General features: G+C 37.9%; 1 long non-coding RNA gene across 2 annotated transcripts; it reads left to right on the forward strand.

The window, feature by feature from the left end:
• The first annotated feature begins 2,801 nt into the window (after window positions 1-2,801).
• LOC131641895 (uncharacterized) lies at window positions 2,802-4,945 on the forward strand. Of its 2 annotated transcripts, none has more exons than XR_009295672.1 (3): window positions 2,802-3,110; window positions 3,181-3,868; window positions 4,542-4,945. It is a non-coding gene; the product is annotated as an uncharacterized LOC131641895 (long non-coding RNA). The 2 variants fall into 2 exon arrangements; XR_009295671.1 differs by having other exon boundaries at window positions 3,187-3,868.
• Window positions 4,946-23,349: the final 18,404 nt, after the last annotated feature.

The following is a 23,349-nucleotide window of genomic DNA, read 5'->3' on the forward strand; positions in this document are numbered from 1 at the left end:
TTAAAGGTCACTAAGCGGACCTTGCTGTGCAAAACTTGTTCAAACTTTGACATGATGTATCTTTTGAACCGTAACTTGTTTTTAAATGCCATTTGAACTTCCATGAATCTCTAATTGATGTCTATCCATGGTATATGCTTTGAATACCCTTGGAAATCTTTATGAATCCTTTCCTTGAATTGAATTGCTTTATGTTGTGAATGTTGTTGTGAAGTGAAGTATTGTTGTATGATGATGATGCAACATAGCGACATAATTGTGAAGTGATGCATTCTTATGAATGATGATGATTTTGTTGTTGTTGAAGTTCAACATTATATTGATAATGTTCGATGGTGATTTAGACGATGTTGTGACGTATTATTTATGTGTGTTATGTTTGTGTGGATGTTACATTTATTGAGTCACATCCATTGCATAAAGAGATGGTGGCCTTATTGGCAAAAAGCGACGGTGGACTTAATGGCAAATAGCGATGGTGTGCCCAATGGCAAATTTTGAGACGGTGAGAGTTTTACTCCAAATGGTACCATATGCATTTGCATAAGTCGAGTCACATGTGAATTACATTTGAGTCTTATTTGATTATGTTTGTGGTGATGTGATGACTTGATGAAGATATGTTTGTTGTGATGTGATGACTTGATGTAGATATATTTGTTGTGATGTGATGACTTGATGATGAGATGTTTGTTGTGATGCGTCGGAATCTTACTTGTGAATCGCATATATTGTCATGGTTGATTGTTGACATTGTTGTCATTTCATGAGTTGATTATGTGATTTGAATTGTTGAGACGATGATATGTTTGTTGTGACGTGATGATAGTGTAATTGTGAATTTGAATATGTTGTCTTAATTGATTAACGACATTGTTGCCGTTTTGAAAGTTGTATTATATTGGTCAGTTGTTCTGACTTAATGAAAATTGTTGTAAGATGTTATGTGATACGTGTCGCACGCTCGCGAAATGTGAACAACAGAGTCGCCACTAATATATTTATCCCAAAGAGGGAAAGGAATATCAGAAAACCTAGGATGAATAAGAACGAGGTCTTTCGACCAGAGATAGGGTACGGGAGTCGGTTACGCAAGGGGAAGGTGCTAGCACCCCTCACGCCCATCGTACTCGATGGTATCCACCTATGTTTGTTGCTATCTAAAGGGTGTATAAATCTAAAGCTTAATTACTAAGGGAATGCATGCAAATGAAAGAAAAGAAACACGGGGAAAAATAAGGTTTATAAATAATTGTGCTCACTTAGGCCCCGCGACCTAATGCCTACGTATCCTTTTCAGGAATCAGAGCGTCATAGTTCGGCTCTTTAGTTTTTGTTTGTTTTTGTGTTTTTTAGTTGAACAGTTACATTCGCACTCCGCTGCTCGACCTCTGGAGTCTTAAGCTGGGAATGGAGCGGAAATAACGTGTCCGATTAGGAGAAAGAATGCCCTGAAGGCAAGAGAAAGAATGCCTCGGAGGCAAGAGAGAGAAGAGAGAAAATTGGTTTGTGTCTTTTAGATGTAATTCCATGATGAACAAAACCCAATACAAGGTTTCGCATCACTTCCTTACTTTGTTTAGGTCTGAGCCTTTATTAAGTATTTTAGATGTTTTTGATTGGTGATTTTTAAGGGGAATTAATCTGCGAGTTGAATCACATAAAAATGCATAATGGTAGAGAAACAGATTAGGAAATGAATCCCACTCATTTCTCTACATAGTGATCGAGAAACAGATTAGGGAATGAATCCCACTCATTTCTCTACATAGCGATCGAGAAACTGATTAGGGAATAAATCCCACTCATTTCTCTATATAGTGATTGAGAAACAGATTATGGAATGAATCCCACTCATTTCTCTCCCACTAAGTGATTGAGAAACAGATTAGGGAATAAATCCCACTCATTTCTCTCCCACTTTTAGTGAAGTGTGATCCACCTCTTCCTTTATTAAATGTTTTAAAGTTGAAAAGAAAAAGGAAAAGAAAACTAGCCTAAAATGAATAACTAGCCTAATGTTATGATTATACCTAAGTGTTAGGATTTTAAGGGAAAGACTAAGCCTAATATTATGAAGATATTATAGGTCCTAAATCTAAAGGAATGAGATTACAAGTGAGTTCACAATTACAAGTAGAAATTACAAGTAAACAATGGTACAAAATTAGTGCAAAATTGACTAAAAGAATATCTTGAAAATATAGCACCAAACATGAAAACAAATGATTCAAAATATAGTGCGAAAATAAATTAAAAGATACTATTTATTTTTATGATTTCTATATGACAAAAACAAGAATTCTAATCAAGCAAAAGAATTAAAATAAAAGCCTAAACTAATATTTTTTATGATTATTTTTATGTCAAAAATTATGTATTAAGGTCTAAAAATATAGGAGAAAAATTAGCATTTTTGTTACTAAAAGAAAATTAGAGAAAAAACTAATTGAAACCTAAATTTACTAATCAAACCAAATAGAAACAGGGGGGTGTGACTAAAATGAAGGGTGTGAAAAGCAAGGGCGCAGGGCCCAATGAGCCCGGCCCAAACAGAGTGTTTTTGTTGCTTGTTTGCAGAATTTTGTTTGCCAAAAAGGGACAGTGGGCCACAGGGGTGCATAACACATAATGGGGCCCAAAAATAGTTTTTAGTTATTGTTTGCGTTCAGCAAAACGGGCCAAGAGGGGTGCAAATCAGCAACGGGCCCAGGGAGATTATTCATTCAAGATTTTTACTCATATTTTCTTTAACTAAAAATTAAAAGAAATAAAAACGAATAATGGAATAAAATAACAAGAAAGGGGATTTAGGGTTCCTACTTTTGACCATTCGCCTCTCACTCTGATGAACTCGACGACGCGGCGGCTTTCTTTGTCCGGTCAACCCTCGGAGCGCCACCGTAAGCCCGTTCCCCTCCGACGACTCATTCTCTCGCTTCTGAACTCGTTCGCTCTCATCTCATCTCTCGTTCCAAACCTCTCCATCTCTCTCGCGGATTCTCTCATCCCCAATTCATTCTCGATCGAATGCGTTTTCCGATTCGATTTGACGGAGCTTGTCCGGCGTAACTTCAGTTGCCACGAATAACAAACCAGAGATCCTTCAAGTAATCTTATTTGATCTTTTTCTTCCTCTTTTCGCGATTTTCTCCGTGATGTTGTTATTACCGTTTGTAGATAAAGTTCTGATGCGTGCAGTGAGGAAGATTTTAATGAAGGTGATGAACACTGAGATTGTCACGTAAAGGAGCGGATTCGGTGCAGGTCGAAGAAGATCGTCGTGCGAAGCTTGTCTGAAGAAGAACGCGGAAGATTGTAGCAGGAAGATGAAGAAGAAGCTTCTGATGGCTGAATGAAATTCTGTTGAATCAATAGAGGTGTGTTGAAGATTGAGAGTATGCGTGAGTTTCTGAATATTGGTGATGGACCGTGAATCTCTCTGTGACAGGTTCTAATTTTCTCTTTTCTCTTTTTTGTTATATTGAGGAATGAAGTATAATGAAGATGATGAGTTAATGGAAGAACTGTGATTGAAGCTGATGTAGAGATTGTATGTTGATGAATGTGGAGGTTACAGAGAGTTGATGGAGATTGAATGTGAAGAAGGTTGAATGAATCAGAGAAAAATGGTTGAGAAGGTGAAGAAGAATGGAAGATTCAAGGTGAGAAAAGTGAAGATGAAGAAATGGTGAAGAAAGAAAATGGTGGCTAGGTGAATGAAAAATGGTGGGGGAGTGTGTGAACAATGGTTGAAGAATCTGAAGCTGATAAAGTGGTGGGAACCTTGAATCATGGAGGGAGGTTCTCTTATATAGAAGCTGATGAAGGTGAAGTTAGTTAGAGGAGAAGAAATGATTCAGTTGAGGTTAGTTTTGATTTTCTGTTATCTGTTATTGCTGAGCTGGCTGATTCGGTTAGGTTAATTACAAACTGTTATAGGTTGTTAGAGAAACTGTTATGACAGTTAGGGGTTAGTTAGGATTCTGTTTGGTGGTTACTAATTATGTTAGAGTTTGTAACTGAATCGGTTAGGTTGGTTAGATTTCTGTTAGGAATTATGTCAGTTATATATATGTTTGGAAAGTTGTTATGGCAGTTAGAAGAAATTGAGAGTTAGAATGCAAGGCTGCCCTGTTTTTTTGTTTTCCATTTTGAATTGGTCTTGAAATATACTGCAAGTGTTTGGTAGATGTGGGTTAGGAAAAGTTTGCTGGCTGTGTATACATCATGTATGAGATGGCTTTATGGTGTGGTTATGTGTGTATGATGCTGATTTTGGATGATTGGTATGTATTGGATGCATGGTTTAAAATTTGAATTGTGGTTGATTGTGTGGGACTTAACTTCACCGACCTTGACCATATACATGTAATTCAATTGCTGCTAGTTTGAACTGTATGTGCTTCAGATTGTGTGTATGATGTAGTACTGAACTGATTTAAATATTTGGATGACTGAATGTGTATGTATGAGTTTTTATGTAACTGATTGGTTATGAATGAAAATGTATGGCTGAAGCATGGTTTTGCTTTATGTAGGTATTCAAATGGTGGGTTTAATAAGAACCACATTGAGAATGAAGGAAAGTTGAATGAATGGGTCACTATGTGTAAAACCAGTTTTCTGTTCCTTGGAATTAGACACAGTTGAGTTAACAACCACTCCACATGCCAGAACATTGTCAGAGAAGACAGCATAATGATAAAGTTCCGGATCATGACTCTTATTTTCATTTGGCAGCTTTCTATCCTCAGGTCTCATGGAAAAGTAATCGACAGTTGGTTGCGTAGAGAGACCGTGAAGACCTTAGGGCATTCTAATTGACTTTGTATAGGTTTTTTTTGTATGAATTTCTCAGGTAAATTTAACTTGTACCTTTTCCTGTATTCAAAAGAAAATAGTGACAATCAAGTATAAATAATGGAATCCGTATGATTTAGCCAACGACAAATCAGCCTTTTATTGTTTGACTTTATTGACCACAAGTCAACTCTTCTGAATATGATCTCCGATTCCTTCTCTTATGAAGTGTATCTAACTTGCAATTATAATTCAACTTGAGCAAGAAAGTCCGATGACATGACCGACTTTGAGTATTTCATGATGATTCTTCCAAAGTCCTTTATTAAGCAAACATTAACTGTACCCATGTAATATGTATCACTAGTAATCACAACAAATCCTTAATCCGGTGATGAGTTCCAGATTCAAACACATGGTACCATGAATAGCAAAAGAGAACCACTCATAATTGTCTTGCACAATACAATAATAGCTCAGACGTTGAGATGATGATATAACCAAGCTCATTCATAAGGAAATAAACCTTATTTCTTTGGGCCTAGATGACTTCAAATGAAGAACAGTTCTTGTAGCCTGATGAGGAAGAAAGTTTCACGATAGCTAGTGAATTAGAAATTTAATTCCACAAACTATGATCCATTTCTTGTGCCTCGTTTAACAGTATGAACCCATCCATGATCCTTAATCATATTTTCAAGTTATTGATGAATGCATGATTTTATTGATGACCAAAAATGCAAAAGATGTTAAACCAAGAAGCTAGTTAGAAGTAAAATTAGATGGGCAAATTTTGGGGTGCAACAGCTGCCCCTATTTAATCATCTTTAACCTGAGGGTGAGATTGGCGTCAGCCTTTCGAACATTCAAGGTAGAAGAAGATTAAATACCAACAGAACCTGAAAATTTGCCTGATGAGAGATGTGATCCACTGGGGAGGAAATGGTGTCAAATCCACTGAGGAAGATTGTATCAACTCTGGATTGATCAAATTAACTCTGAGTTAGAAATGAAATGAACATCAACTCTGGGTTGAAAAAAGAAAAGTGGGTCAACTCTGGGTTGAAGAATAAAGGGAAGTCAACTCGGGGTTGAATAAGAGGTCAGCATTAACTCTGGATTGAGAAAGAAGGAAAGAAAATCAACTCTGGGTTGAAAACAAGAGATAGACATCAACTCTGGGTTGAGAGAAGGAAGGATGACCAATTAGAAATAGCCGTCAACTCCGGGTTGAGGGAAAGCCAAGAGACGACGTCAACTCTGGGTTGAGTGGGAAAGGATAAAAGGTGACCGTCAACTCTGGGTTGAGTGGGAAAAGACGAGATAACCGTCAACTCTGGATTGAGTGGGAAAAGATAAAAGATAACCGTCAACTCTGGGTTGAGTGGGAAAAGACAAAAGATAACCGTCAACTCTGGGTTGAGTGGGAAAAGATAGAAAATAACCGTCAACTCTGGGTTGAGTGGGAAAAGACAAAAGAAAACCATCAACTCTGGGTTGAGTGGGAAATAATCAAATCTGGATTGAATAAAGGATGACCGTCAACTTTGGGTTGAGTGGGAAAAGATAAAAGATAACCGTCAACTCTGGGTTGAGTGGGAAAAGACAAAAGAAAACCGTCAACTCTGGGTTGAGTGGGAAATAATCAATTCTGGATTGAATAAAGGATGACCGTCAACTCTGGGTTGAGTGGGAAAAGATAGAAGATAACCGTCAACTCTGGGTTGAGTGGGAAAAGACAAAAGATAATCGTCAACTCTGGGTTGAGTGGAAAATAATCAATTCTGGATTGAATAAAGGATGACCGTCAACTCTGGGTTGAGTGGGAAAAGATAGAAGATAACCGTCAACTCTGGGTTGAGTGGGAAAAGACAAAAGAAAACTGTCAACTCTGGGTTGAGTGGGAAAAGATAAAAGATAACCGTCAACTCTGGGTTGAGAGGGGAAGATGAAGCAACTAGAAATATCCGTCAACTCTGGGTTGAGTGGGAAGACAAGAGATAACCGTCAACTCTGGGTTGAGTGGGAAAAAGAAATCAATTAGATTGAATAAAAGGTATCCGTCAACTCTGGGTGAGAGGGAACGATAATTAACTCGGGGTTAAAAGATGGAAGGAAGATCAACTTTGGGTTGAACACAAAAACATCAACTTTGGGTTGAAGAAAGATGAACATGATTGACTATGAGAATGACACCACAATGGTAACTCTGAGTGATCCAATGGAATATCAACTGATTGCTTGTAGGGACCTCATCTGATGAGTAACTTGGCTTATGCTTCACATGCAATGTTTGATTTATTTATGCACTTCTGGAGATGCAATGATTTCTATAAGCAATGTATTGATTGATTTGATCAGGGTTTCTGCTTTGTGGAGTAGATCAGGCGGAGTTTTGAAACTTTGTTTGAGAATCAAGGTAGGGTGGATGCCCCTGTTTTATTGGTGATTGGATCATGTGGGAGAAATGATAATGAAAATGCAATGATATGCGTGATGCGTGTATGACTATGAATGGAATGATTGTCTCCAAGATACAAGGAGTTGATGGAGGATGCCCTTGCGGAAAGGTTGTTTCTTGAAGGATAGAACTTGTGAAGGAACTTGTGAAGGTGTTTGGCTTGACTCCTCGGCACCTATATCGATATCTGACACTTGCTTGAAGATGAAGAGATGAATTATTACTAGCTTGCACCAGCTTGTATGATCTTTTGATGTAGGATTTTGATAATGTTTGAATCATGGAGATTTGCAATGGTCTGCCCCAGTGTTGATCATGGAATGAATGCCCCAGATTGAAAGGAACTCTTCCACTCAATGGATTCTTTGGATATTTGCTCAGCGGATGACCAACCTTTGCCTTTGTAAGACTACTCGATGGAATTTCAATGTTGAATTTTCCTTGGTATCAAGCACTTATTCTCTGATTAGAGACAATTCTGTTTTGAAAAGGATAAAGAGAATGCAATGCACATGTTGATCTCAAAGAAAAAGTTTTATTTGTCACAATGTTGTACTGATACTAACACAAGTGACACAGCAACATTAGGAGTCAGTTTGACATGATTTTACAATTTGTATGCTTTCGGAACGAACCCTGCTTCAATTAGGACTTTTGAGGGTTGTAACGTGGTCGGGTTCACGGTTTAAGAAACAAAGGATAAAGGCTCAAGTTCTACTTAACCCACCCCTTCTTCGTGATGTTCTCCAGTCCTACATTCAGCTAGTTTGACATGAGTATTCGCCTTTCAGGAAGGATTATGATGGATGAGGATCCTTTGTAGCTTTGATGGAGGTAGCAGTCACCTTTTGGTGCTTTTGTTGATGATCACAATAACTTGTCCCTTGGAGGTTTTATTTTTTTGCTTTGTCTTTTGCTTTCCCTAATTTTTGCCTGGACAAAAAGTTTCTCTTGATTTTGGTTTCCGTTGTCCAGCGGGATATGCCCTAATTTTTGCCTAAGTCATTTGCTTAAAAGCTTTTCCTTCTTCTTTTTTTTTTGACTCAGCGGGCTATTGTTTCTTTTTTTTTGATCATGATTCATAACTTTCTTTTCATTCTTTTTGTCTCGTTTCGGGAACAAGTTGTATGGCTTTTGTGATTGATTTGAAGAAAAGGTTGTGACTGCCTTCTTCTCAGTGAATGAGAGACATCCATTGTGGATTGTGCTCTTCTTCTTTTGTTGTGAGAGACGGAATATGATTGATCCTCTGATGGAATACCTGAAAGTTGAGCGCTCGGTCGCACTAACTGAAGACTACCCTGCCCCTGGTTAATATTGAGGGTTTTGTATTTTTGAAAAGAAACTACTACTCCTTAGGCTCAAAGGGGTTGACGAAGGTTTCACTCCCTTATAACTCCGGTGTTTAGGAATCGAAACAATGCCTGTACATCATCAGCAGGATCTTTGTTCCAAAAGCATACAGTTAGTAGTTCATGTGTTTTTTATTTTCATCATTCTCCTTTTTTAGTTGCTTAAGACAAATGAGTTTAATATAAATGAACATAATGACAAAGATGAAATGATTTGAGAAAAACATGTATATTGCATTATTTTTATTTATTCAAATAGAATGAGTTTCTTACAATGAGAAGTACTTGATAACAACAAAAGTAATATAGTTGAAAATGCTTGAGAAGTCTAAACAATGGCAATATTGGCCTTATTCTGATGCAAGTGAAATGTTCTCTGACAAACACAAAGTCTTCAGGCTTCTTTGGTGGAAGGTACCCTCATGAGGAGGCATGGGGTCCTTAGATAGTAGCTTGATTTTGTTTGTAATTCCCCATGATTCTTCTTCTGTGAGCTTTTATCAGATATCGGTGTGGAGGAATCGTCTTAACTGATCTGATGGAGATGAGGAAGGTAAGAGTCTTGGTAACCATGGATGCACATGCATGAATGCAAAATGTTAATGAAGATGCAAATGTATCATAAATCAGGATCAAGGCCTCTCGGACAATAGCTTCTCATGGCAATAAGATATGGTCGAATCCTCCAGATTCAGAGGTTCGACGTTGCTTTCTGGATAAATAGCTTGTGGATAAGTCAAAGATGGTCGAACCCTCCAGATTCAGAGGTTCGACGTTGATTCTGATAGATAACCTTTGCATAAGTCACATAAAGTCAAACCTCCAGATTCAGAGGTTCGACGTTGATTATGATAGATAGTCTGAATGGCTTAGGGTAGGATGGAGGCATGTTTTCCTGCAAAACAAAATTTCCCAACCCCTCTCACAGGTGTGATCTAGTATAAGGTAGGTCAAAAAGCCAACAGAGGATTGAAAGTAGGCGTAATCATACGATATTGCCTCTTTCAACCAAGCTCTGTCCGTGGATACATGATCGGATCAATAAGACATACGTCTTCTGTCCGTCATGGCCCCTCTATTCCGAGTCCCTAAGGTATCACTCATGGCCTGGGTATTGGGCCTTTTACCTCATAGAATCATCCCACCCAACCTTCAAACAGAGAGAAAATATGTGGCCCCCACGGGGACCCATAATATAGTCCAGATGCATGCGGAAAGTAAATATGATATGCAAACAGGAATAAACATGATATACAAACATATATACACAGGATGTAAGCATATAAACAAACAAAGAAAAACACCCAAAGAAAAGAAACAAACAAAGGCTAGGATCGACTCGCTAAGAATGGACCAGCACAGGTCTATCACATCCCCAACAGAGTCGCCAGCTGTCGCACGCTCGCGAAATGTGAACAACAGAGTCGCCACCAATATATTTATCCCAAAGAGGGAAAGGAATATCAGAAAACCTAGGATGAATAAGAACGAGGTCTTTCGACCAGAGATAGGGTACGGGAGTCAGTAACGCAAGGGGAAGGTGCTAGCACCCCTCACGCCCATCGTACTCGATGGTATCCACCTATGTTTGTTGCTATCTAAAGGGTGTATAAATCTAAAGCTTAATTACTAAGGGAATGCATGCAAATGAAAGAAAAGAAACACAGGGAAAAATAAGGTTTATAAATAATTCTGCTCGCTTAGGCCCCGCGACCTAATGCCTACGTATCCTTTTCAGGAATCAGAGTGCCGTAGTTCGGCTCTTTAGTTTTTGTTTGTTTTTGTGTTTTTTAGTTGAACAGTTACATCCGCACTCTGCTGCTCGACCTCTGGAGTCTTAAGCTGGGAATGGAGCGGAAATAACGTGTCCGATTAGGAGAAAGAATGCCCTGAAGGCAAGAGAAAGAATGCCTCGAAGGCAAGAGAGAGAAGAGAGAAAATTGGTTTGTGTCTTTTAGATGTAATTCCATGATGAACAAAACCCAATACAAGGCTTCGCATCACTTCCTTACTTTGTTTAGGTCTGAGCCTTTATTAAGTATTTTAGATGTTTTTGATTGGTGATTTTTAAGGGGAATTAATCTGCGAGTTGAATCACATAAGAGTGCATAATGGTGGAGAAACAGATTAGGGAATGAATCCCACTCATTTCTCTACATAGTGATCGAGAAACAGATTAGGGAATGAATCCCACACATTTCTCTACATAGCGATCGAGAAACTGATTAGGGAATAAATCCCACTCATTTCTCTATATAGTGATTGAGAAACAGATTATGGAATGAATCCCACTCATTTCTCTCCCACTAAGTGATTGAGAAACAGATTAGGGAATAAATCCCACTCATTTCTCTCCCACTTTTAGTGAAGTGTGATCCACCTCTTCCTTTATTAAATGTTTTAAAGTTGAAAAGAAAAAGGAAAAGAAAACTAGCCTAAAATGAATAACTAGCCTAATGTTATGATTATACCTAAGTGTTAGGATTTTAAGGGAAAGACTAAGCCTAATATTATGAAGATATTATAGGTCCTAAATCTAAAGGAATGAGATTACAAGTGAGTTCACAATTACAAGTAGAAATTACAAGTAAACAATGGTACAAAATTAGTGCAAAATTGACTAAAAGAATATCTTGAAAATATAGCACCAAACATGAAAACAAATGATTCAAAATATAGTGCGAAAATAAATTAAAAGATACTATTTATTTTTATGATTTCTATATGACAAAAACAAGAATTCTAATCAAGCAAAAGAATTAAAATAAAAGCCTAAACTAATATTTTTTATGATTATTTTTATGTCAAAAATTATGTATTAAGGTCTAAAAATATAGGAGAAAAATTAGCATTTTTGTTACTAAAAGAAAATTAGAGAAAAAACTAATTGAAACCTAAATTTACTAATCAAACCAAATAGAAACAGGGGGGTGTGACTAAAATGAAGGGTGTGAAAAGCAAGGGCGCAGGGCCCAATGAGCCCGGCCCAAACAGAGTGTTTTTGTTGCTTGTTTGCAGAATTTTGTTTGCCAAAAAGGGACAGTGGGCCACAGGGGTGCATAACACATAATGGGGCCCAAAAATAGTTTTTAGTTATTGTTTGCGTTCAGCAAAACGGGCCAAGAGGGGTGCAAATCAGCAACGGGCCCAGGGAGATTATTCATTCAAGATTTTTACTCATATTTTCTTTAACTAAAAATTAAAAGAAATAAAAACGAATAATGGAATAAAATAACAAGAAAGGGGATTTAGGGTTCCTACTTTTGACCATTCGCCTCTCACTCTGATGAACTCGACGACGCGGCGGCTTTCTTTGTCCGGTCAACCCTCGGAGCGCCACCGTAAGCCCGTTCCCCTCCGGCGACTCATTCTCTCGCTTCTGAACTCGTTCGCTCTCATCTCATCTCTCGTTCCAAACCTCTCCATCTCTCTCGCGGATTCTCTCATCCCCAATTCATTCTCGATCGAATGCGTTTTCCGATTCGATTTGACGGAGCTTGTCCGGCGTAACTTCAGTTGCCACGAATAACAAACCAGAGATCCTTCAAGTAATCTTATTTGATCTTTTTCTTCCTCTTTTCGCGATTTTCTCCGTGATGTTGTTATTACCGTTTGTAGATAAAGTTCTGATGCGTGCAGTGAGGAAGATTTTAATGAAGGTGATGAACACTGAGATTGTCACGTAAAGGAGCGGATTCGGTGCAGGTCGAAGAAGATCGTCGTGTGAAGCTTGTATGAAGAAGAACGCGGAAGATTGTAGCAGGAAGATGAAGAAGAAGCTTCTGATGGCTGAATCAGGGGCGGAGCCAAGGCCCAGCCAGCCCGGGTAGGCGCCCGGGCTCAACCCCTATTTTCTTTGTATTTCCCCCGATTTAATAGTCGATTTTTAGATAAAATCAGGGACAAAATTATGGGCAAAATTAGTAAAAATTAAAACAGATGAATAATAAATGGTGTAAAGATTTTTGCCCAGGCTGTCTAAATTTTCTGGCTCTGCCACTGCATGAGAGGTATGAATTGTGTGAGCAAAAGAGAGGGAAAATTGGAGGGAATTGTGAGTCACGATTTCTGTGGGATGGTGAGAATGGTGAGGAAACCGTGATTGCTTGGAGCTTCAAATGTGAATCCGTGTGAGTATTCTTAGAGGACTTTGGACCATTGATCATTTGATTTGGATGGTCAGGATTAAATGTAAAGAAATCTGTTATGACTTTTGTAAATGAAAAACTTCAGTTTGAAATTTCAACCAAGTTTCGTTTTGCTGAAGAAGTTTAGCGTGACAAGCATTGCTCAAAGCAGGGTCCCTATTTCTCAGCTTGGCTTAAAATGATAATGGCTCAAAAGTTTGGCTTGTAATAGAGAAAGTGGCTTGTACCATCTTGAACAAATTGGATAGAAAATGAATGGGCCTTGAAATTCTTTTGATCATGGGTCAACATGGACCTCCATTTTATTAGTATACCTAAAAAATAAAAATAAAACCATACAAACAAAATAACAAAATGATATGATAAAAAAATGACTTATCAATCCTAATTCAAAAACTCAAATTAAATCTAAAATGAATTAAGAATTAAGATTATAAACCTAAAAACAAAGGAAAATGTTATTAAAATGCAAAAATCAAATGCAAATGAAAATGTATATATATTTTTTGTCGATTTTTAAATGCAAATGATGCAAATGAACATGGAATCGTAGGGTAAAAATCAGGGTGCAACAGTGTGCAACAGTCAAGTGATTCAGTTCGGGTATTTTATCTTTTAAAAACAGTGATTCTAAATTCAATTCATGGTTTTCACTCCCTAAATTACTAACCACGCAATTAAATTATTAGCAGAAAATAAAAACCACAAGTTATGATATACAGTTATAAGGCGCGGAAAATAAAGGCAGAAAAATAAAGGCGGAAAATTAAAAGCCCTAAACTATTACAAAAAAAAAAACCTTGCAAGCCTATACACATTTTCTAGAATTTAAATGGCAGAATTTAAATAAATAAACAAGTTTTACCAAAAGGCTGGGAATTAGCACAAGCATACGACAATCACAGAATATGAGGTGAGAAGATAAAATCGCAAATAAAAATACAGTTTAGGAAAAATCAAGGTTAATGGGGAATCCTAAAGAAAAACCTAAGGTTAAAAACCTTACGGTTAAAAAACCTAATGAAAAACTTTATAGGTAAAAACCTAAGGGTAAAAAAACTTAAGGCTAAGTTAATGGACAATATCTACCTAACCTGTGTTTTTTAGGGTTCTCAGGATTATCTATGGTTTTTGAAGTTTGAGGATAATTACAAAGCCTAATTTCACTAAATCATTGAAACTAAATTAAAATTACGAAAATGTTAATTGATTAAATAAAACCCTAAATTCTAAATATTCAAATTAACCTAAATATTAAATTCTAATTTATCTAATTAAACCTAAATTAATTATCTAATTGTTAATCCTACATTAATTTTAATTATTAATCCTAAATTAATTGTTGAGCTAATTTCAAATTAATCTAATTCTAAATTAATAACTAAATTAATTATTAAATAAGTCTACTCTATTTAAAAATTAACCCTAAATTAGTTGATTAAAACAAAATAAAAATTGATTAAATGACAAATCCTAAGACTAATTTTTTAACAAAATTAATAGGCTAAAAACAAACAGCAAAAAACAAAATAAAAAAACATACAGCAAAAGAAAAAAAGAAGAGAAAAAGTAATAGAAATAATACTGGGCGTGGATCCTGTGTAGCGCGCCCATGCTGGCTCACGATAGGCATGCATTCAGATGCTTTAGCTCTGCTGTAGTGAAGACCCAACGGCGGAGACTCTGGGGTGTATCGTGTGCGTGCATAACTCCATCGTGTTGGATCTATCAACAAATTATGAGATAAAAAATAAACATGGGGCCTGGGGATCGAACCCCTGTTTGGAGTGTGAACGGATACGCCATTGGCCAATCTTGTTGCACACGATAAGTCAATATGGAATCCAACAACATTTAATAAAAGGCTTGAATCATAATGGATGGAAAATTTAAACCAGGTCAACCGTGGGCCCCCTGCGTTGCGTATCATCCAATCCGGAGCAGAGAGAAATTTTGAAAGTTTTGACCCACAATGGCATCCTTGCGCGCGCAGTCCAAGTTTCTTGATTTTCAAATGAGCCAATCCTAGCCCGCCACGCATAGATCACCGAAGCAATAAACCCAAGTCGCTGGAACTGTACAGTTCCGGTCGTCCCTTTCGATGAACCTTTTTCTAAAACATGCAAAACTCAAAAAATTGAAACAGAACAAAAGCCCAGATCAACTATAATCAGCATTACGAGTTCAATGGCATAGTTTTAAAGTCATGAGGATGGCTGAAAAATGAGATCCGAAGCTTCTCAGTTTTGAAGCTCCACCCATGGCAATTTCGTATCCCGTGAATCACTTGTGTGATGGCATTCCACGTGCTTCAAGCTTGTAGGCTAGGTGGGATCAACTTCTGGAGTTCTCAGGGACGTGATGGGATTGTTGGAATCAATTGATGATGGCTGTGGAGGGAGTTTACTCGTGCCCTAATTCTTGACCACTTTTTCAACTTTGAACCCTAATTTTCTTTCTCCAAAATAGTCCCCTATTCTTCTATGCCTTTTCTCCAAAATTGGTCAACTTCATCAATGCATAACTCTCTCAATTTTTATCATATGAAGGTATTCTATGACTTTTTGGAGAGCCCAAGATGTCTTCTATAAGCCACTTTGGAACATATTTTGCATTTGAGTATTTTATCTTGAAGATATGGCTCCTGACAAAAAATAGCTTTTTGCGAGCTTCTAGAAGGACCTGTAATGTTTTGGCTCATATCTCCCAAATGGTGCATTTCTTGGCCTTGGGCCCAACATCAAAGTTGTATAGAATAAAATTTCCTTGAGATTAAGCTTTTGTTGGGGAATGACTGAGAAAGTATGAGAGAGACATGGTCAGTCAAAGTTGGGTTGACTTTCTCCTAGAAACCCTAAATTAGAAACTATGAGTTTTGTGGATTTATGATATTTTCTTGATGAATCATGATAGTCCCTTGATAAAATTATGAATGTTACTTCAAAGTATTTATTTTGACCAAAAATCAGGAGTTTTGACTGTGATTTGACCATAGTTGACTTTTAGGTCAACCTGGTCGACTGTTGACCATTTGAATTGTTGACTGAGCAATCTTATGAATCAGAGCTTCAAACTTGGCATGATAATACTATGAGGCATATGAGAGGCCATGAAGTCCACTTGAAGTATCAGAAGTTGATTTTACTTGGAGAGAAGCAAAAACCCTAGTTGAGGCTTGTTGCTTAGGAGACAGGTAAGTGTGTCCAAATCTTGTATGGTCTTGAGCGGTTGAAAGTTATGTGAGCCAAAATATGATGGGAAAATTTTGGGGTATGACAGCTGCCCCTGTTCAATTTTCTTGAACCTGAAGACGTAGATTGGCTTGTGTGCCAGTCGGAATCTGAAGGTGGAAGAGGATTGAACGCTAGAATACCCAGAAATTTGCCCTTGCTGAGATAGGGACTTTTTCCGGAGATGGGCTTGAAGATGCCATTTAGTTTTGATAATATGAAAGTCAGAATGAGTCGTACATTAGACTGTATCCGAGCTTGAAGTATTGAGAAGTGCTTGTTGGAGATGGGCTTAAAGGTGCCATCTAAAAGAGATAATTGTCAGAAGCCTAGAGGGTGATGCTTTCAAAATATGCACCTGATAGGAATTTTCAGAATATCCGAGTTTCGAGCTTCCGGAATGTATATCTAATAAGAATGTTTCAGAAGTCTGGGGGTCAAGCTTCCAGAATGTACATCTGATTGGAATTTTCAGAATATCCGGGGTTCGAGCTTCCGGAATGTATATCTGATTGGAATGTTTTATAAGTCTAGGGGTCAAGCTTCCAGAATGTTCATCTGATTGGAACTTTCAGAATGTCCGGGGTTCAAGCTTCCGGAATGTATATCTGATTGGAATGTTTCAGAAGTCTGAGGGTCAAGCTTCCAGAATGTGCATCTGATTAGAATTTTCAGAATGTCCGGGGTTCGAGCTTCCAGAATGTATATCTGATAAGGTGTCTTCAAAATGTCTGGAGGGATATGCTTTCCAGAGTATATATCTGATAGAGATTGATTTGTTGATGGTATTTTTCTGACCAGTTGGTCAACCTGAAAGGCAAAGTCAGTTTTTATGCAATGTCATGATGCATGTATTATGTGATAAGTCTCTCACAATAAATGAGAAACTTGCATGTTATGTATGAATTTACTATGAGGTACTGTATGCAATGTATGAATATGTTTATGATATATGATGTATGAACATGATTTATGCTATCTGGAGTATATTAGTGATTTTATTGATTGAGAAAATAAATCTCTATATCATTGTGATTTTGATGTCTGATCTTGTTTTGAAGATGTTCAGCTGGGGATTTATGATTTCTGCTTGGGGATGAGAGCCATTTGAATGATTGATCTTGATGTACCCTGACTGGGGATAAGAGAGATGAATAACCATATTTGGAGAAGAGAAAAGTGTTAGGGAACCGGCAATGTCGAAGATGTAAACTTTGTTGAGGAACTAAGTCTCTGTTGGGACGATAACATGTGAAGATATCTTCTTAAGGATTACTCTGTGGGGATATGATCATGTGAAACCGGCTTTGTAGGAAGACATGGATGCCCTGAATGTTGCCCCCAGTGGTTATAGTAATAGTCATTCCTGGACTCGTGTTGATTGGGACACACCAATGAGTATTGGTCGAAGTGTCAAACAAGCCTTGCATAGCTTTGCCCCAGCTAGTAGGGAATTTGAAGAGATTCGCCTTGTGAGGACCTTATGAGATGTGTACTATGGGTGACATGCCCCTAGTAATTAGTATGATGTCCCTGACTGATCAGGAAGTAGCTTCAGACCCACTTGGATGCATGTCCCTGATTGTTTCGCATTCTTGAGAGATTCTTGGAATCTTGACCTGATTGCCCCAGATTGATTGGACAAAGCATGTCATGCCCCTTGTATTCATTGACTTCTAATTAACTGAGCCAGATGTAAGAGTTGTTGTTGCTGAAGTGGTTTTGTCTGTCGGGATAACTGTTAGTCATTAGTCATACCCTGTGCAGATTCTTCCTGATGCTAACATTTGAAATTATGTAACAGAATATGTTTAATAATGAATTCATAAGATGCAATGCGTATGTCTGTCTTGAGTTTTTTGAAAAACATTAAAACAGGAGATGTAAAAGCGTGATATTTGTAAAAACTTGATATCAACTCAGCATTTATGGCAAACCTTAAGGAGTCGGGATAAATTTTGGTGACAGTACGCTTTCGAACTAACCATGCTTCATTTAGGACTTTCAAGGGTTGTAACGTGGCTTGGTTCACGGTTTAAGAAACAAAGGATAATGGCTCAAAGTTTATTTGTACCCAAACCCCATCTTCGTGATGTTCTTCGATCCAATGCTCAGTAAACTTTGCGTTTAACTCCTAACAGAGCTTGAAGTCGTAACATTGACATTTGATGATGGTTAAAGCACCGAAAGTTTATTTGGACAGGCAGTCATCCCTTTTTGTAATATCTTCTTTTGTCGAGGATTTGTAGCAACCTCTAGTTTGACTTTGTTATCCCTAACTTTTGTCTAAACTGTTCGTTTTGAGATTACCGTCAGCGGGGTTGTTTCGATTTTTTATAAGTATCCTTCATAGGTTTTTACTTAACAGTTTTTTTTCTTTTGATGGATGTTGACTGCCTGAATTAGCGGTTACTGGAACCCATTACTATTTGTGTAAAAGAAATGTTCGCATAACTGAGTTAACTGAGTAGCTACCCCACCCCAGGTTATGATCAAGGTTTCAATTTGCACATGAAAGGAAACTTCTGAAGGATAGAAAAACACTTAGAAAGGGGGAGGGGGTTTGAATAAGTGTAGCTTTAAAACTTGTAAGATAAAAACAATTTGCACAATGATTTTTATCCTGGTTCGTTGTTAACTAAACTACTCCAGTCCACCCCCTTGGAGTGATTTACCTCACCTGAGGATTTAATCCACTAATCACACAAGATTACAATGGTTTTCCACTTAGACAACTTTTAAGTCTTCTAGAGTATACTAATCACAACCTGATCACTCTAGGAACAATCTGCTTAGATACCTTCTAAGACTTTCTAGAGTATACTGATCAATAACCTGATCACTCTAGTTCTTACAACTTAATGTAAACAAATTATAAGAGTTACAATGCTTCTTATAAAGCTATTATCACAACTGTGATTTTCTCTTAAGTTTAAGCTTGATCTCACTAAAGTATTACAACAGCAATATAGTGAGGTTGATGATGAAGTTTGAGAGCTTTTGACTTGAACAACGTTTCATCGTTTTTGCATAAGAGTCTTGTATTCATAATTCGTAACTTAGCTTCTCATCAGAACTTTATAATTATAGGCGTTTGAGAAGATGACCGTTGGGAGCATTTAATGCTTTGCGTAATCCGTACAACATTGCATTTAATGTTTCACTCTTTTGTCAACTACCTCGAGCCTTGCTTTCGCTGTGCCTACTGACATTGCCTTTCATAGCTTTCAACGTTCCTTTTGTCAGTCAGCATAGCCTGCTAGCTAGTACTTGCTTCTGATCTGATGTTTGTGTGAACAACGTTTGAATATCATCAGAGTCAAACAGCTTGGTGCAGAGCATCTTCTTGTCTTCTGACCTTGAAGTGCTTCTGAGCGTGATACCATGAGAACTTCAGTGCTTCTGCTTCTGATCTCAAGTTCTTCTGATGCTTCCATAGACCCATGTTCTGATTCTGCTTGACCATCTTCTGATGTCTTTCCAGACCATGTTCTGATGTTGCATGCTGAACCTTCTGAGTCAGTGCTTCTTGCGCTGATTTTGTGCATACTCTTTATATGATTCCTGAAATAGAAATTGCATAGTATTAGAGTACCACATTATCTCATACAAAATTCATATACATTGTTATCATCAAAACTAAGAATATTGATCAGAACAAATCTTGTTCTAACAACTTCTACTCCTTAGGCTCAAAGGGGTTGACTAGGGATTAACATCCTTATATCTCCACTGTTTGGGGATTGAAATAATGCCTGTACATCGTCAGCATAGTCTGTTCAAAAGCATACTGTATGAAGTTGCGGTATCGTCTTCGTCATCCTCCCTTAAAAGGCTTACAGCTTAGCAGGAGTTGAATATCACAAAACAAAAACAAAATAAAGACACATTTTAAACGAGTGATAGCGAAATAATTAATTCAAGACAAACATATGCAATGCACTAATGATGATTATTAAAACAGATAATGTCTATCATAAGTCAAATGTTTAAACAAACAGAAAAGAAATTGCAACTGAAAGTAAATCTAATGATCCAAAAGTTTGTCCGTCTAGCCATCCACAACATTAGCAATATCGTTGTGATTGGGCATGGGAGCAGTGATCACGTTAGGGGTTGCAGGAAGGTCGAACTTGATTTCCCCAGCATTGATCATGTCTTGAATCTTATTCTTCAATGTTCAGTAATTGTCAGTGTCATGTACAGGACTATTGGAGTGATGTGCACACCTCGCGTTGGGATTATAGCGAGGGGAGGAAGTGTTGGGATTTAGATAAGGAGCTATCTGTGTAAATAGCTCTACTTTCAACAAGTGTTGTAGCACTTGAGTCAAAGACATGTTGATCTTTGCAAATTGTCTTTTTGATGCGCCTTGTTTATGTTGGTTGCCTTGTTGTTGTACCGATGCTTGATTAGAGACCAAGATAGCTCCAATAGTGTTGGATTCATTCCTCCCATTGTATGGATTTTTTGTGGCACTAGAAGTTGGGGTCACTAGAATCTTTCCACTTCGGATGCCACTCTCAACACGTTCCCCAGTCAGTTGAGGTCGGTGAAACCAGATGAAGAGCTCCCAAGTAGATGGCTATAGAAAGGGCCGGTTAGTGTACTCATGAACATATCCACCAATTCTCTATCCGCCAAAAGGGGTTGAACTCTGCCAGCCAAGTCTCTCCATTTTTGAGCATATTCCTTGAAACTTTCTTTCGGCCCCATAGACATGCCTTGTAGTTGCATGCGAGTCGATGCAAGATCAGCATTGTATTGGTATTGCTTGTAGAAAGCAACATCCAGGTCTTCTCAAGTATGAATGTTGGCGCCCTCTAGTTGATAGTACCACTGGAGTTGGGTTCCAGATAAGCTCTCTTGGAAAAATTGGATCCACAACTTCTTATCAGCAGTATGGGACAAGAGACTTCAAGTGCAGTTTAGGACAATAGACTCCATCATACTTCGCGAAGGTTGGAGTCTTGAACTTCGGAGGGATAACGACTCCAGAGATGAGCCCTAATTCCTAAAAATCCAGCCCAGGTACCTTCTGACTCTCCATAGCTTTCATGCGTTCTTCCAGCAACTTGTATTTGTCGTCAGGATGTTCATCCTCATAGTAGTAGTCCTCTTCTTGCTCAGAGGGATTGGCAGAATCATGGTTTCTTTTTGCATCAGTTTTGACACTAGCGTCGTCCTTTTGTTCATTGTCATCCTCTTCGGAAACCTTGTATTCTTCATCTTTCTTGAGTGGTCCTCAGAATCTCCTTCCCATGTTAAGGACACCCACAGATCTTCTGGGCTTTTTCTCCTTCTTGGTCAGAAGAGTTTTCAGCTCGTCTTGCCCCTTGGACAAGTTCAGAATCAAAGCTTGGAACTGGGTGTTATGAGCCTGAAGGTCTTTGACTGATTGCTCGAGATCCATTTGTGCTGAAATAAACAGTTAGAGAGGATGAGAAACCTGTGGCGGGAACCTGTTATGAAATGTTATGATATGCAAATGCAATGCTTTCAAGGATCTTTAGGAAATTTAGTTTGCGACATTAGATTGTAGCTTTGCTGAAGAACTTCGTCTTTTGTCTTTGAACGTCCTTCTTTGGGAATCTAGCTCACCATATCCAGTGGGTCATAGCCTCTGATTCGGTGTACCTATACTTCTGAATTCAAAGGTATATGGCTAGAGGAAAATAAATCCTCTTGCCCCTTGATATGTATTGTGTCTTTGAATTGGAAGACGTCTGGCCAGAGGAAAATAAATCCTCTTGCCCCTTGATGAGAATTTAGTCCTTGATAATGACACCTGAAATTGTGCGTCCTAAATTCCTAAGATCTTTGAAAGGGTTAGTTAACATGCTATGTTATGATGCCATGATGTCATGCGAATGTAATGCATCGGGCAAACATAAGGTGACAAAGGACGAATCAGTCCTACAATCAATTCCTGCAAGGAAATCAAAGGGTTAGTAGCACACAACAAGCAAGTCACACAAGTGTCCTTAAGTTTAAGGTCTTGTATGGAGTCCATAGGTAAGTACCCTTCCCACTAAAGTTTAGTTGGTTCAACCTGTCCTAAAATAGTAACCGAGTTCTATGGTGCTCATATCCTTGATCTTTCTCGCGAGCATTATCTCAACATGGCACTCGAACGGCCAGCCAAAAACATCGCTAGAGTCCAATCTCAATGAGTGTAGCATCGAGTATCAACCAACTTCAGTCAGGAATCCAAAGCCAGCCATCTCGCTACTTCCTATAGACCAAAGTCAAGTTCAACTAGGGTTCTAAGGGCAAATTAGTGCTTAATGACACCACGCGGCAGCCAAATGTCTTCTCGGTCACTTTCAAGGGCTGTAATACGGTGGGAGAACTGACTTTTTAGAAATGTTGCGGATAGCAAGAGTCGCCACCGACTTTTATTTTATCCAATTCAGAAAGGATAAAAGAACAGAAAAGACCCTTTTTTTAAAAAGATTTTGAGTTCGGGGGTAGGTTATACAAAGGGAAGGTGTAAGCACCCTTTGTATCCATGGTTATCCATGAGCTCTTAATTGCTTAGCTCACTTTGTTTTCAAAATGTTTGAAGTGTAGTGTGTGAATAGGAAAAGACTTTGTTTAAGGACTTTAGCTTGTAAATAAGCGTAGCCTTGTTTGAAAGTATTTGAAAAGAGAGTGTGAAAAAGATTTTGAATTTAGAGCAAGCAATTAGTAGCAACTACCCTAAGTTTTAAAATTGTTCTTTTAGACTTTAATGGGAAAGGGCTATCCATACCATAAAGAGGGCAGGTAGTCCTTTCATTGGACTTTAATGGGAAAGGGCTATCCATACCATAAAGAGGGCAGGTAGTCTTAGGGAAGGGTATAATAGTCATTTTAGGCAACAGACGAGGATAACTTAGCAATTGGGATAATCATCATTTACAAGGTATCCTCGGAATCAATGTACTTTTACTATTTTAGAATCATAATAATAAAAAGGCAGCAGGCAACAAGGCAACAAAAAGAGGTTACCCTAAAGGTGTGTGTGTCACAATCAGGTGATTCAATTCAGTTATATTATCTTGTAATTAGTGAGCTATGTTATTAACAGACTTGCACTCCCTAGAATTACTAACCATAGCAGAAATAATAAAGCAGTTTAAAGATCGCTATTACAATAAACACATGTAAGGCAGAAAAATAAAGGCAGGAAAGTAAACCTAAACTATTACATCCTGGGAGCAGTTACATCATTTAAGAAAAATAGTGCGGAATGTACAAATGATGGAATTTACGAGTGTCCATATTATCTCGAGTGGTGTACCTCACCAAAAAAATGTTAATAATGATGTATAAAATGAAATGAATAAAATAAAGACAAATATTAGTCAAAA

Source organism: Vicia villosa, unplaced genomic scaffold, assembly GCF_029867415.1.
Source record: "Vicia villosa cultivar HV-30 ecotype Madison, WI unplaced genomic scaffold, Vvil1.0 ctg.004227F_1_1, whole genome shotgun sequence".
NCBI lineage: Eukaryota > Viridiplantae > Streptophyta > Magnoliopsida > Fabales > Fabaceae > Vicia > Vicia villosa.